Source organism: Prionailurus bengalensis, chromosome D3 (genome assembly GCF_016509475.1).
Source record: "Prionailurus bengalensis isolate Pbe53 chromosome D3, Fcat_Pben_1.1_paternal_pri, whole genome shotgun sequence".
Taxonomy (NCBI): domain Eukaryota; kingdom Metazoa; phylum Chordata; class Mammalia; order Carnivora; family Felidae; genus Prionailurus; species Prionailurus bengalensis.
Window position 1 is genome coordinate 33,242,820 of NC_057356.1, and position 14,681 is coordinate 33,257,500.

Genomic DNA, 14,681 nt, shown 5'->3' on the forward strand with positions numbered 1-14,681 from the left:
CAGGTTCTGTGCTGTCAGCACAGAGCTCAACTCGGGGCTCGTTCCCATGACCCTGGGGTCATGACCTGGGCCAAAATCAAGAGTCGGATGCTTAACCAACTAAGCCACCCAGGTGCCTTGACATTTTACATTTTATAGGTGGGAAATAGAAGACGTTGTAGGACAGACCATGATGATATGGTATCTCAGAAGAAAAGCATAAAACTTCAACTTCTTTGGCCACTGTCATCTTTCTGGCTAAAACATCACTGACTTTGTCATTGTTTTCTTGATTGTTTTTTTTGGTAACCCCATGGGCAGACTGTTAATCGCAGGAATAAATCCTTACAATAAATTTGGCTTCCATCAAAATGAAATAAAACCCAAGTGCTTTCAAAGTAAATCTAATTCGTCACAGGCCAATGCGTCAAGTCATTTATAAGGCAGTTCCTTACTGATTGACCCTATGCTCCTATGTGATTCTGAGATGCAAAGAGCCACTAAGATGGCTGATCTCCATTTTATAAAATGAAAGTCACACACATGCACAGTGATCGCAACTCAAGGTAATCCCATCATCTTTGCACTGTCCTTGAAATCTGTCCCAGGCTGCTCATGTCACCTCTTTCCTCTGTCTCAGATTCTTTCGAGGTCTCAGCTAGGACATCAAGATGACAACGAGGATCTGCTGATGTGTGGACAGGATCACAATTCTGATAGGAAGTTCTTACTGGTAAAAGGGTCGAAGTTAGCTTTTTTTAAAATGTATTTTTTTCACTTTGTGCAGGAGATACACACCTATTTATTCCAATATCAGTATCAAGACAATGTTTTCAAACAACATTAATACATCCTAGACATTCATGGGTAGTAGCCACTCAGTTCAGAGTTGAAGATCCTCTTTTTCCCCAAAGAAAAGCATTATTCTTTTAGCACTTTCATCAACGTAATTATTTCTGGTTCTGGGTGGCCCGAGAGCATACAGCAATCTATTAAAAATGCAATCATTTCGGGGCGCCTGGGTGGCGCAGTCGGTTAAGCGTCCGACTTCAGCCGGGTCACGATCTCGAGGTTCATGAGTTCGAGCCCCACGTCAGGCTCTTTGCTGATGGCTCAGAGCCTGGAGCCTGTTTCCGATTCTGTGTCTCCCTCTCTCTCTGCCCCTCCCCCGTTCATGCTCTGTCTCTCTCTCTGTCCCAAAAAAATAAATAAACGTTGAAAAAAAAATTTTTTTTTAAAAATTAAAAAAAAATGCAATCATTTCCCCGAGTGAGAGTCATTTCATAAAATATTGCGCTTCTACAATTCCTAGGAAACATTTAAATATATTTGGATGGCCTAGGATCACCAAGAAACTGGTCCGGGTGGCTGTTGACAAGGGGCTCTGCACACCCTGACATCATTTATGACAGACTCTCCAGTACATAATACTATCAAATACTCGTTTTGTGTTTACTAGCTGAATTTTCAAATTATACTGTTTTTATTATTATTCTTTCTGTTTACCCCCCCCCCCCCCCCCCCCCAGAAAAGAGTGAATCCAACACCTCTTCTCTTTTCAAGGCAAATCTGCTCAAGTGCTGAAAGGGACAGTGTAATATTGTCCCTTGCTTCAAGCCATGGCCAGGATGTACTTCTGCCATTTTATCCTCGCTCTCTTTTCCTTAAAGTCAAGTGAAACTGAAGGAGATTTTCTACCCATTGTCCTCAGTTAAAAAGCATTTCTTTGTTTCATTTCAGAAGTTTCACCCTCACTGCCACACACGACGATGGGGTGGTGGGTGGGCAGTGGCTTTCAAACATGCATGAGACAACCAGCTTGGCCCTTCTTGTCCATTGCATTTTTGAGCTCCAGTCACCAAACTCAAGTACTTTTTTTTTTTCTTCTCCATTTGAATTCCCTTCTGAAGCACTGATTATATTTTTCAGGTAGAGCTTAAGGCTGAATTAATAATATCTAGGATAAGTATATTCTCCCTTCTCCATTAGTAATGAGGAAATCGACCTGTGAACTTCTGGTCTGGTGCAGATACAACGCCACTTTCCACAATCTATGCTGACTGGCAGCCTTAAATTTAAAGGTTTGTAAAAACCTATTGGGAAATTTCAATACCTCCTTATGCAGACCAGTCTAACCGCCCTCCAGAAAGCTCCAGGTCAGACAAAGGACATCTCTGTTCCACCTGAGAGATGATGGTACCGCACAAGTCTGATAATAAAGACTGACTTATATCTTTCCCTCAGGGCTAGATAAGCCTACTGGTCTTATCTATAGGCACCTAAGGGAGAGATTTCCCCAAAATGAAGAGAACTTCTTCAAAAATGACTTGTCTATATGTCCAGAAAATGGATGGATGGATGGATGGATGGATAGATAAACAGATATTTAATCCCAATTTACCAGCATCCCACTATATATTTTGTTGGCAATTATTTTATTACTGCTTTTTTTTTTTAATTCCTACTATTAGGTTGTCCACTTAAAAGGACTTTCCAAGTCCTGTAGTATTATTTTTAAATAAAATAATTGACTTCTAAGTATTTTTTCCATTAGAAATGACAGTATCAGGATATAGATCCTTTTCATGAAAAAACATTGATTGCATTTCTCACACATGACAAAGATATCAGATCTCATTTCATTGACTCCAAGATACATTTTTTTTCACATTTTATCTTCTCTGAAACCATGAAGTGTCTTAGATTTAGTGCAATGTGTCATATATTCTGAGTTAGTCACCTTCAGGAGTATTTTGCTATAGAAAATGGCTGAATACTTACTATAGACCTTGATTTTGCATTATTTTAAAGAAATTTTATAAACGGATAAATGTAAACATTATTCAATGGCTTCAGATAGGTGTATAGATATTTGGGGTCATTGTTTTAGCATTCTCAAAAATCCTAGGGATTTTAGATGATTTATAGTTTTGACATGATTACATCTGGCTAATTGTAATATTTACATCTAGTTATATAAATAATTATATATCTAATCTAGTGTGCATCATATAAATACAGTTACCACTATGGACCCTAAAATGAATAACGACTTCATATTATGTATGAACTTAGGACTTTCTCTAATTGTATGTGTCACTTAAAGACCTCTAGGGCAGGCTGCAAACTGGACACTTTTCTCACCAGTTTTGAGATTCTAGTGGAATCGCTCTGGTTGTGATCCAGGTGGAGACGGTAAGGGTCCCAGGACTTGTTCTCGTTCGCAGTTTGCTCACCAGATTGCATTCTTGACATGTAGGCTTTCGGTGTAGACCTCATTAAGAGGCTCAAACGATGTGGTCTCAGTTTGGCAAGAGTGGTGGCAGTGTCTTGCATGACTGCCCACACCCTGAGAGGAACAGCAGGGAAACCATCATAATACCGCTCATCTCTCTGTGCTGCTCCTGTGAGTCTGGTCATGCAACTCCCGGACTCTGCCTGGCTTCTTTTTCCATTATGTGGCTGCGACACCTGCCTTCTCTGGGATGCACCTTCCCACTCTAAATGTCCAACTTTTATCCACACTTTAACGGTTGGCTAACATTCTGCCCCTCAGTGAAGTCTGCCCTAAAACTCTGGGCAAGAAGTACTTACTCCTTCCTCTGGGTTCTCTTATCATTTTAGCTCCACTGCCTTAGAACTTGGCACTTTTCGCCCTGGCAGGTAGTGATTTATTTCCTTGTTGTGTCTTATCTACCACACTGTAAACTTCTTGGTATTAAGAACTTATAAACAGGGGCGCCTGGGTGGCGCAGTCGGTTAAGCGTCCGACTTCAGCCAGGTCACGATCTCGCGGTCCGTGAGTTCGAGCCCCGCGTCAGGCTCTGGAGCCTGTTTCCGATTCTGTGTCTCCCTCTCTCTCTGCCCCTCGCCCGTTCATGCTCTGTCTCTCTCTGTCCCCCAAAAAATAAATAAACGTTGGAAAAAAAATAAAAAAAAAAAGAACTTATAAATAGGTTTTTATCTCCCACAAAGAACATATATTTGAAAGCATTTTAAATGGGTGCCAACATGTTTTGTAAAGTACTCTCAAAAGATAGCTGTTTCCACCCTCACCACTGTGGTCATCATCGCTGTCATTGTCACCATCACCACCATCTTCATCATCATCATCATCATCATCGATGGAGGTGGTACCCATAGTGTGGAACGAGCAATCCGTTCTTTTCTCACATTTAGATCTGTCTTCCAACTTAACCTTGATCTGTAATACAGAAGATATTGTGGATCTCCATCTGTCCCCATCTTGGACTTGTGTCTCCTTTGTTCTGGCAGGGAAGAGGAGGACCATTTACCAGGCCCACTCAAAGACAACTTGGAAAAATCAGTGAGGCAGGCCACAGAAGTTTGCTTGTTGGGGGCAAGGGGAATTTTCCAGGAGAAAACATTGTAAGGGAGGTGATAACAGTAGTAAATAATAACAGTAGTAAGGTTTACTGAGCACTCACTCTGTGCAGAGACCTAAGTATTAACTCATATCATATCACCTACAATATGACAAAATAAGTCCTATTATTGTACCTAGATGCTACACTATGACCCAGCTGCAAAGCCCTAATTAGAGGATTCTCATTAAAACGTGGCATCTGATTATTTTTCTTGAGTCTGTAATCATGAGTTCACTGTAAGTTTTAGGGAGGAAGATAACGTGAGTAAAAACAGAAGAACCATTTTCATTAAAGGTGAGGTAAAACCTCTTGGCTACCTCAACCAATGTAACCTTAAAAAGAGGTCACAGGAGTAGGAAACCACCAGTATGGAGGTGCTGCCTGGGGGGCTGGGGGGAGAGCCAGGGGAGCTGGCATTGACTAGTCCCTGAGAGTGAGTGAGCTGGGTCAGAAAGAAGGGAGAGTACAAAGAAACATCTGTGAGCTCCTGTGAGTCAGGACTGAGGCATTTGAGGAATGTTTGTAGGGGACTCCTTGGTTTTGCCTTGGTAGAGGTGGACAAAGGCAATAACTTCATTCCCTGCCCTCCTACCCTCCTTCTTTCTTTCTTTTGTTTCCTTTCTTACTCTTCTATTTAAGAAAAACAAAAGAATTCATGCTCTTTGAATCACCAAAGTTCAGGAACAGGAACAGGAACAGGGCCAAGCATCTAGTCCTTATTCCTACAACACGGAGGCATCAGAAAGAAAGACAAAAAGGTTAAGTTCCCAGGAATGGTAATTTGGAAATCCCAGGTCCCTCCTCCTCACATCTCACATTACTTTCAGGTGTTGGTTATCTGGCCATCAGGAGCCATAAAGTGGACAGAACGGTCAGAGAGGTGGGCACATTCGAGCCCCCTGCCAACCTCTGAGAAGCCAACGCATTGCCTCAGGGAATGGGAAAATCATCACAACATTCAAGAACTTCATTACCAGAATTTCTGAGCCCCCAATTTAAATTGGCAGGTTCTCCAAATGAGACTGGATTTTAAAATTGGTACCTAGTCCTGTGGATGAAGACGGAGTTTAATGGTCAGAATCCACATTGACATTTTATCATTATAGCTAAGATTTACTGAGAACCTATCAGAAGCCAAGTGGTAGCCTATTGCTGTACATGTAGCACCTTCCTTGATCTTGACAAGAACACTGTGAAGTATGCACTATTCCAATTTTTTCAGATGAGGAAGAAAAGCCCAGAAAGATTAAGTACCCTGCCCATGGTTGCACAACTAGTGAGGTTTGGAGCCAGAAAGTCAGGTCCTTAAATGGGTGTGCTCACTATTGACTAATCTGACAGTCACCCCTTTATCTCAGAGGTGAATTAAAGACAGCCTGAGAGACACGCAGGAGTTAAATGCTTCCCTTCTGGGGCATTAGTGTAATCTAAAGAGAAATTAAATCATAATAAAGAGGCAAAACTTGACTGGACTGAGACAAGAAAGGAGTGATATTTAAGGGAAGCAGATACAAAGATAAGCATTTGCGCCCCTCAAATGATAACTTTTAAGTACAGAGTCAGGCTTCCTCTGTTCAATAAAGGCACATGTGAAAAAGGATTAGAGGTTTTAGTTCCATGTCAGCAGTGTGATGTCACTGCCTCCAGGGATCATGCAAGTTCAGGTGACAATAAATAAACCACTGAGCCATGAATGGGAGGTGGTGTATTCCCCCTGTAACTTCAAGGTGGTCAAAACAGCATTGGTAAATCTGGAATGAGGCTTTTTGGTGGTCTGGTTTTTTCTTATAAAATTGATCTTTTAAAGGTTAATTAGACTGTGGCATTGGAAGTCTGGATAAAGAGACAGGTGACAATTTGAAATCATTTCCTGATGGGGGTATTCTGAAATTGCTTATACATGTTATTTAGTATGTGTCATTTTCCAAAAAAGGTGTTAGGAAGACTCCTCCATCCCCCCCTGCACACAGGGGCCAAGTGCCAAGAGTACAGCACATCCTAGACCATCCTCGAAGAGCTGCAGCAGAACGTAAAAATGTAGGTAGAAATGAATATTAAGTCATCTGCAGTGTAACCGAATAACTGAATAGACAGAACTAGGGATGGGGCAAGCAGAGACTTCTTGCTCATCACTGTCCCTTCGCACCCATTTTCTGGATGCAATCTCAGGCAATTCTTAGCATTTTCCAGTCACTACTAGGTAAAAACAAAATGGTTTCCGTTTTCCAAGGACCAAACTTCAGTTCAGTATGACATCAACACGCAGATCTTCATTTCATTCACCCATTGAGCCCAACTCAGCCAGGGAAGCCCACCATAGGAAAGGATGTGGTTGGTTCGTTTTCTCTTCCTGGCCCCGCTTCCTCCTCCCCTGAGTGGTTGTTACTTTGGTAATCATACAAACTTCTAGTTAAGAGTTGGGAACAAAGGTAAAGAACAGGCCCCACCTTACTTATCTGGTAAAAATGCCATCTTGGTCTCAAGGATTCTAAGGGCTAATTCTTACTTTCCTAGGAGATCCTCTGGACTCTTGTGAAGACCAACCCTGTCAATGGGGTTCTCTTGTCTTGGGTGCGTCCTTCCTTCTCTGGTTGCTTCCTGATGATTTCCTGATTCTTGTTCCTTGCATTTCCCTCCTTTTGCATTCAACTCACCCTTCAAGCAGTCCTCTTGGCTAGGATCTTAGCCTGGATCTCCATGCTGGGGTTCATATCCCACCCACAGAACCTGCACTGCCTTTCCTCTTAACTCTGCTACCACAGAGTTTCCAGCCCTCCTCCTCTGCCATCGCAAGGCAGCCAGCTGGACACCCACATTTATAGTCTGAGCTACACACAAATCCTGTGTCCTTCAGATTCCAGGGAGCAGGTACCAGCCTGTGGCTCTCTGGAAGCTCCGCCTTCACATGAAACATACCCCAGTGCCAATGGGGGAGGAAAACACAGGGCTCAGTCACAATGATCATCAAAACATTCTTAGTTGCTGTTCCTTCAGGCTGCATGGTGAGTGATTTACCATGTCTCACACAGTCTGGAGGCGGACGGTGGGCTCGTGCTGTAAGAACTCATTGTGCATTCTCTAAGGAAGAGACTTGCAGGTGGTCTAGTGGACTCTCTCATCACGTGATCAGACTTGGCATCCAATGTAATGATCTCAGACTTTGGGGCCTTAGCCACAACTGGAACAGCAGGAAAAATAACTGTAACTGTCCCATTATTAGATCTGCATCTCTTTCCTTCCTGGCTGAAATAGCATTGTTTTTTCTCCCTGTTTCCGACACAACTCCCTCAATCCCTGAAGACCCTCCATGCTCTACCATGTGAACTATTGTCTTATTAGAGGACCCGAGGTATATTAAAAGTTGTATTCCTACATTCACAAATGATCTATTTGAAAATAATGGAATATGTCATCAAAGTAAGCCCATCCTTAACATAAAGCATTACTCACCAATGGTTCTGCCATGGTAACAAAGATTCTGCCCCACCTACCTCTAACTTTGGATGGGTAAACTGTGCAAAGACAAGATTGGATGGAAACTGTTCCAGCAACTGTGGATATTGAGAGAGAAGAAACAACTATTCCAGAAATCACGAACACTATCCTCTCTATTGGCTTTTCGGCATATTTTGCAAAAAAAAAAAAAAAAAAAAGATGAGGTCAGCTTTTTGGTTAAGATAAGATTTTAATGAAGTTTTAAACAAAACATAAAACTAGTCTAGAGATCAAGGGTTAGCATTTCCCAATGAACTTCATTTGCTTAGATTTGGGGGAAAAAGTTTCACTTGATAACATCCGTCTCATGATCCAGGTCAATAGTTTCCTAAGACATGCTCTTTTGTTTGCATATGAGAGTGAATTCTTTGCCTAGTGGTGTGTGCGTGTGTGTGTCAGGGGAAGAATAAGCTAGGTCAAAGGAGGAAGACAAAATATGACTAACAATATACATTAGTCATATCTGAGACACACAGAGATAGACAGCATTTTGTCCTAGATACATCAACAGCTACTATAATGGAGACCCACTGAAATTTGTATCCAGCGTCTCTTTCTAAAAATTGCCCTTCCCGGGGGCGCCTGGGTGGCGCAGTCGGTTAAGCATCCGACTTCAGCCAGGTCACGATCTCGCGGTCCGTGAGTTCGAGCCCCGCGTCAGGCTCTGGGCTGATGGCTCGGAGCGTGGAGCCTGTTTCCGATTCTGTGTCTCCCTCTCTCTCTGTCCCTGCCCCGTTCATGCTCTGTCTCTCTCTGTCCCAAAAATAAATAAACGTTGGAAAAAAAATTAAAAATTGCCCTTCCCAATCTCTTTCCATATGACCATTGTGGGAACTATCATATTAGTAAGGTGACCCCACCTCGAGGCCATCATTTATTTGTCCAGGAGTGGACATGAGATTCAATGCAGGTTAATAAAAAAAAAAAAAAAAAAAAAAACTCCCCCTCAAGAATTTTGGAAGTGAATAAAAAGAATAAATCAGCCTCTTCTGGGTGTCTTCAGTTTATGATGTAAAGGTCAGGACCAGATGATGGCCAAGTCGACCAAGAAGCAGGGGTGAGCAGAATGTATAATCCAGATGCATCAACATTTAGAGAGAAGAGAAGGAGAGAAAATCTTGACATCAGTCGAGTCTGGTCCCAGTGGAGCCTGAAGTTTAACCACAGTTCTTCCTTGTGTCTAATCCCAAAAGTTTAATCATAAGTGTGCTATTTTGCTTTATGTGTCTGAGGTGAATTTGTATTATTGGAAAATTGGAGTCTTAACTAATGGGCACAATTTAATGAATAAAAGAACATGACCTTGATCCTGCAGCTATTTTTAGACCATGGTAAGTCCAGAGCAGCCATGGGTGGGTGGGTACTCCCATGGGAAGGTGGGGGAATCAACACATCAGCCATTATTACAGTTCCAGATTTTTCCATTCAGCCCCCCATTTGTACTAAGCGATCAAACTAGAAACAAAAATGGGGGATTCCTAAATGTTCTCGCTTGCAAGAAAATTCATAATTTGAAATTGCCAGGAGCAGGTGAGAGCCTTCTGAATAGAGAATGATCACAGTGGGAAAGGAGTTTTCTGATATCTTAACAAAAACATGTCCAGGAAATACTGAGAATTTATCATTCTTGGCTAAGGGGTTTCTTGGACCTGATAAGTAAGCAGTTTGCAAAATAAGCAGGCTTGCCAAGAAAGTAGAATTAAAAAACCCTCAATTAAAACTTCAGAGGAGGTGCTCTGAAACAAAAAGTAAATTCTTGGCGAGGAAGCGGAGTAAGAGATTTTGGAATGAAGAAAAGTATGGACAATGTAAAAGGAAAGAGTGCCACAGACTTCAGCTCCAAAGTAGTGGCTACCAGGGTGTGTGAGCAGAGCAATGCCAGTTCATGGTATTTGTAAGTCCATATACGAGGGACACACTTCATAGAAGTGGTTGTTGTGTGGTGTGTGGACATGTGTCCAAAAGCAAAGACTTTACTGAAAACCACAACGGTTCCCGGGAAATGAGATGCATGTGTGTGTGTAAGGGGTGTGGGATCCACATGCTAATAAGCATGTAGGTGTTGAATTCACCAAAGCCTGCTGTTTTCACTAGATGGTGGATAAATTGTTCAAAGAATCACACCTGGGAATTTTCTGATTAGAGGCAGCCTATCCCAGATTTGTACAATGTCTCTCCCCAAACAATTCTTTCTGTGCGAAATCCACTCACTCACTCACTCACGGCTCATTTATTATTTAATTCACTGAGCACCAACTAAGTGCTGGCTTCTTGAGATAGAGATAATGCAGTGAAGACAACAGGCAGTTTCAGTCCAGTTTCAGTACAGAAGTTAAGGGCTTGCAGACCAACGCATAAGGATTCTATGGAAGGCCTTCAGAAAGCCCCAGTCAAGTTCTGGAGGGAACAGAGCAGGCTTAATGGAGATCCTGGCCTCTGATATGAGTTCTAGGGGATGAGGAAGAGTCATCCAGGGCCTGAATGAGGCGAAGGAATGGCAAAAACAAGGGCAGCAGCATGCATAAAGTCTCAGAGATCAGAAGCACGTGCCCCATTTTAGCTCTTGTACAATGCTCGATTTGTGGTGTGTGTGTGTGTGTGTGTGTGTGTGTGTGTGATCATCTGTGGGCCTTCAGGCAGTCTCTGCCACCAATAGTAGTGGAGGGCTGGGAGCAGCGACCCTCCAAAGAGCCTCGGGCCTTATCTCCACTGGCTGGGATGGAAGTTCCCAACCAGTGGCACCACGATCGCCGTGGCATGTGGGTAACCATGATCTCACACCTCGTCACCATGTTCTAAGAACACAAGGAAATGCAGGGTTTGCATTTCACAGATTCCCGTTAACATTTTACAGATGAGGACTTGGAAAAACACGGAGAGGTGTTGACATGATTTACCATAATTTCACGGTGGTTCTGTGCTGGAGAGTGGCGTCGGGACTTGCTTTTGATCCCTTCAAGTAATCCCGTGGCTCGAATGTGCTGCTTCCAAGCTGCTGGAAGAAAGGGTTGGGGCTATAAACAGAAGGCAATATGCTTCTTATTGTATACTAAGAGAACTGCAGTGATCTTGTGGTTTTGGTGGGTGTCTCCACTTAGTCGTGATTCTTAATGACAGGGTGTGTCTCAGTACCCTAAAAGGGGATCCCAAGACAAGGCTAGTTGTTACCTGGTACCTTATGATGATGATGAGCAAAATGCTTACATTATTAATTCCCGACTCTATCAACTAAAAGTTTGATAGCACTCCAGTACTCTCCAAATGTAATTCTGCAGTCAATACTCAGTAATTGAGGGGCTGCACTTTACGGATTCTAATCTCTTTCTCTCATTTTCCCCTCCAGCTCCTCATCCTTTGTCCAATTCATTGCATTACATCATTTCCATAGGAGGCTGTGGTGAGAGCCGGAAGAAGAAGCGAAACTCAAACTGGCCTTGTTGTTTTCTCCTTTAGTAGCTCTGGGAAATGAATTGATAGAACATGTACCCATTGGCTAAAATGCTCCTTAGGGTTTACCTTCATTCATGTTGATCTTCCTTTACTCTTTCCTTCCTCCATCATCTAGTTTCCCCCATGCCCACCCACCACACGTACGCACATACATACTTCTTTGCAGTGTACAACGGAGGGTATGTTGCAGCACCTACGATTCCTCCTTAAGAAAGTAGAAACATGTTTGAGAAACACATACTATACAAAATGTCAGACTCACAGTATGGTCTGGACCCACCATTTATTAAAAATTTGACCTTGGGCCTGGAACTCACAATCTCTGAGCCCCACTTTTCATCCATGAAGCTGAAAGCGTTAGATTAAATGTTTTTAATGCCCCTTCCATTTCTGCGGGGCTCACTTGAACAAAATGAACTTTGCACCCCATGGGCATGAAGAATATCCATTTGATGCTTTAAGTTGGAGTGTTCTTTCTTTGCTCTCCAACAGCTGCAGACAATTAATTGCAAATAAAAAATCTGTCTTCAGCCCAGCTTTAGAGATGAGACGCTTTGTAGATGGAGTTTCCATGAACTTTGTGAAATTTATTAGTTGCAGAATACAGGCGGTTGGGCTTGCCTGCACCAACTCTAAGGATGGGATGAGAGCAGTACTTACTTTTGCAGGCCAGAATCTACCTGGGAAGAAGAGACCCTGATTATCAAAAGGGACCTAGGATCTCCAGTTATAATCACCATAATAAAACTGGTGGGAGGTGTGACTTACCAATTCAACTGAATTATAAGGTTTTGATTTGAATTTTTACCAGAAGTAGAAAAAAATTCTCAGTTGGAAGAACTTTATTTGTACATATTCAGGTCATTATGCCATCTTTCCAGCAGTAAATTTTATTTATATTGTACATAGAGGAGGTAGGTTTATGAGACATGTTTAGGCAATTGGCAATGGGAGGGTTGAGTGCCAAACAAATAAAAGTTTGTACTTCAGAAGGATAATAAGAAATACTCGTTTACAATTCTTTTCTGCCATTAATTGTTTAGATTGGATTTATTCTAAACGACTATTTTTCCCCCTCAGTTTATCTAGGAATAAGTCTAGGATTTTTAGGCTATGCTTATACAAACATTTAAAGAAAACATTAAGTAGACTTTAAGTATTATGGATATTAATTTCTTGCTGCAGCATAGCTCTGTTCTGCTAAGCATTTCACACTTTTGATATAATTATCAAAAAATGATGGGGGAAATATGTATGTGGGTTTCTATGTCTTTTTCTTGAGAGAAGCGTGGAGGAAGGGGGGACAAGATGTGATGGGTTGGTTAACATTGGCTTTCTGTATCCTTAACAGGTATTTGGGATTTTTTTTGTTGGTCTGTTGTCTAGCATGTCCCTCCCACAATAAATAAGTCCTTCCTAATTGTATAAAGGACTTTTCATTTGAATTTAAAGGAAGTATTTTCACTCTTCTTTACTCGTGTGCATTTTAGTGACTTTGATGTAAAACAGATTGCAATAACCATTTACATCAGATCTTTAACTTTGATAAAGAAGGAACTGGCATTAATCAAATGATGACTTGGACATCCCTTTGGCTGAAGAAGAGATAAATTAAAGTAAGAAAATATCACCAGCCTCCCACCATGCCGGAATGTTTATCAAATCTTTGAATTGGCTTCTGAAAGTTCCACTTCTTGTATGTTGACTACTTTTTGCTCAGAAAGAGTTTTTATTTATTCAAGGCTACAGACAAATGTGTTCAAGGTTATTCCCTTCTGGTTCATGGGCATACTTCATGGATCCTATTTTTAAACTAGGATATTTGTCTTCTTAGAGCAATTGCTTAGAGTGTTTTCTGTCTGAATGGCTGATCTGCCCCACGCATGTGTGTTGACCCACTGACATCAGTTGGAGTTGATTTTCCAAGAGTGGACATGAAGTTCTACTATCACTAACATTAAAAACAGCTCACATCCTGTGTCTACTAGCCCACATTGGCTTCATCTCCCTCGTAGGATTGATTTTCTCTGGGTGAAGTTGCCCATGTGGGAAACGAATGTACCACATTGCTCTAACAAACGGACTTAATCTTATTAATGGCAACATTATTATAAACTCTGTTCCCTAAACTTTTGTGTCTTTATCCTCCCTAGTCTCACATTAGCTACATATATGAATTCAGTTGAATCCAATTAGCAGGTGTAGGGGAGGAAAAACGTTTCCTTCTACCCTCTTAGGTTCGTTGCCTGGGGTCCTGCCAATTTGACAAAGATTAACAGGAGAAAAGCATATGATTTTTATTTGCTGTCAATTTGTACATGAGGAGGGGGCCTTCTTATGAAAGAAGACCCAAAGAAGTGGATAGACCTGAGAGCTTATATACCATTTCAACAAAGACTGAAAAATTGTAGAGATGTGACATGATCATGGAAAAGAGTTTTGAGCTTCCAAGGATGGCAAACTGTGGGAAGACAAATATATGGAGGAAACAAATGGAAAATAAGAGCTAGCTTAGCAAGGTTTGTTTGTGTGGGTCCATCTTTAGGGTCCTAAAGGAGAGGGGATTTATGGCAGTCCTTATTCCTTACGAGTTTCTTTCAGTCGATAAAGGAAGCTGACACCTTGCTCTTCCTGGCACGGGAATATTGCTACTTTCCTTTCTGACCTGCTCTGGACTCGTTTGCCTCTGAATGGTACTTTCCTTTCTTTGGAAATTTATTTCTTCTTTCCAGTTCAGCTCCCAGTTCTGTTAAAAGGATTTTCTTTCACAATAATGAAGAGTGTTTGATTTTTATTGAGAGCCAATGGGAGTGACATAATGCTTTCCAATATATCGGAAGAAACTCACTGCAAAATGAAGATTTCTTAGGGGGCTGGTTCTTCACCACGCAGCTTCCATCTCAGGGCCCTGACATGTTGCATGGCCGGTTGTCACCAGCTTCTAAGTTTATTCCTAATTTAATAGTGCTGTTTTCAGACCCCGCCTGAGGAGGTGTAAAACAAAAAGAAAAACAAAAAATTTAAAAGCTTATGCATGATTAAGAAAGCTTTAAAAAAAACAAATTTAATGCCTGAAATTAAAGGAGATGCTACCACTTTTTTTATGCTTGTGTTGTTTTGAATATAAGCTTTCAAGTAACATAACCCAGGGCATAGATAGCGACCTCAGAGTCAAACCGCCAAAGCTGGAGTCTTGGCGGTTAGGATAGGCATTTAACTTCTCTGCCCCTCAACTTCCTCACCTGTGAACTGAGGACAATAAAAGGTCTTAGCCTGTGAAATTGTTAAACCTAAATTAAGTAATACATGTAGAAAACCTAATAATAATAACCTAAAAATAATGCTTTGTACATGGTAAGGATTCAACAA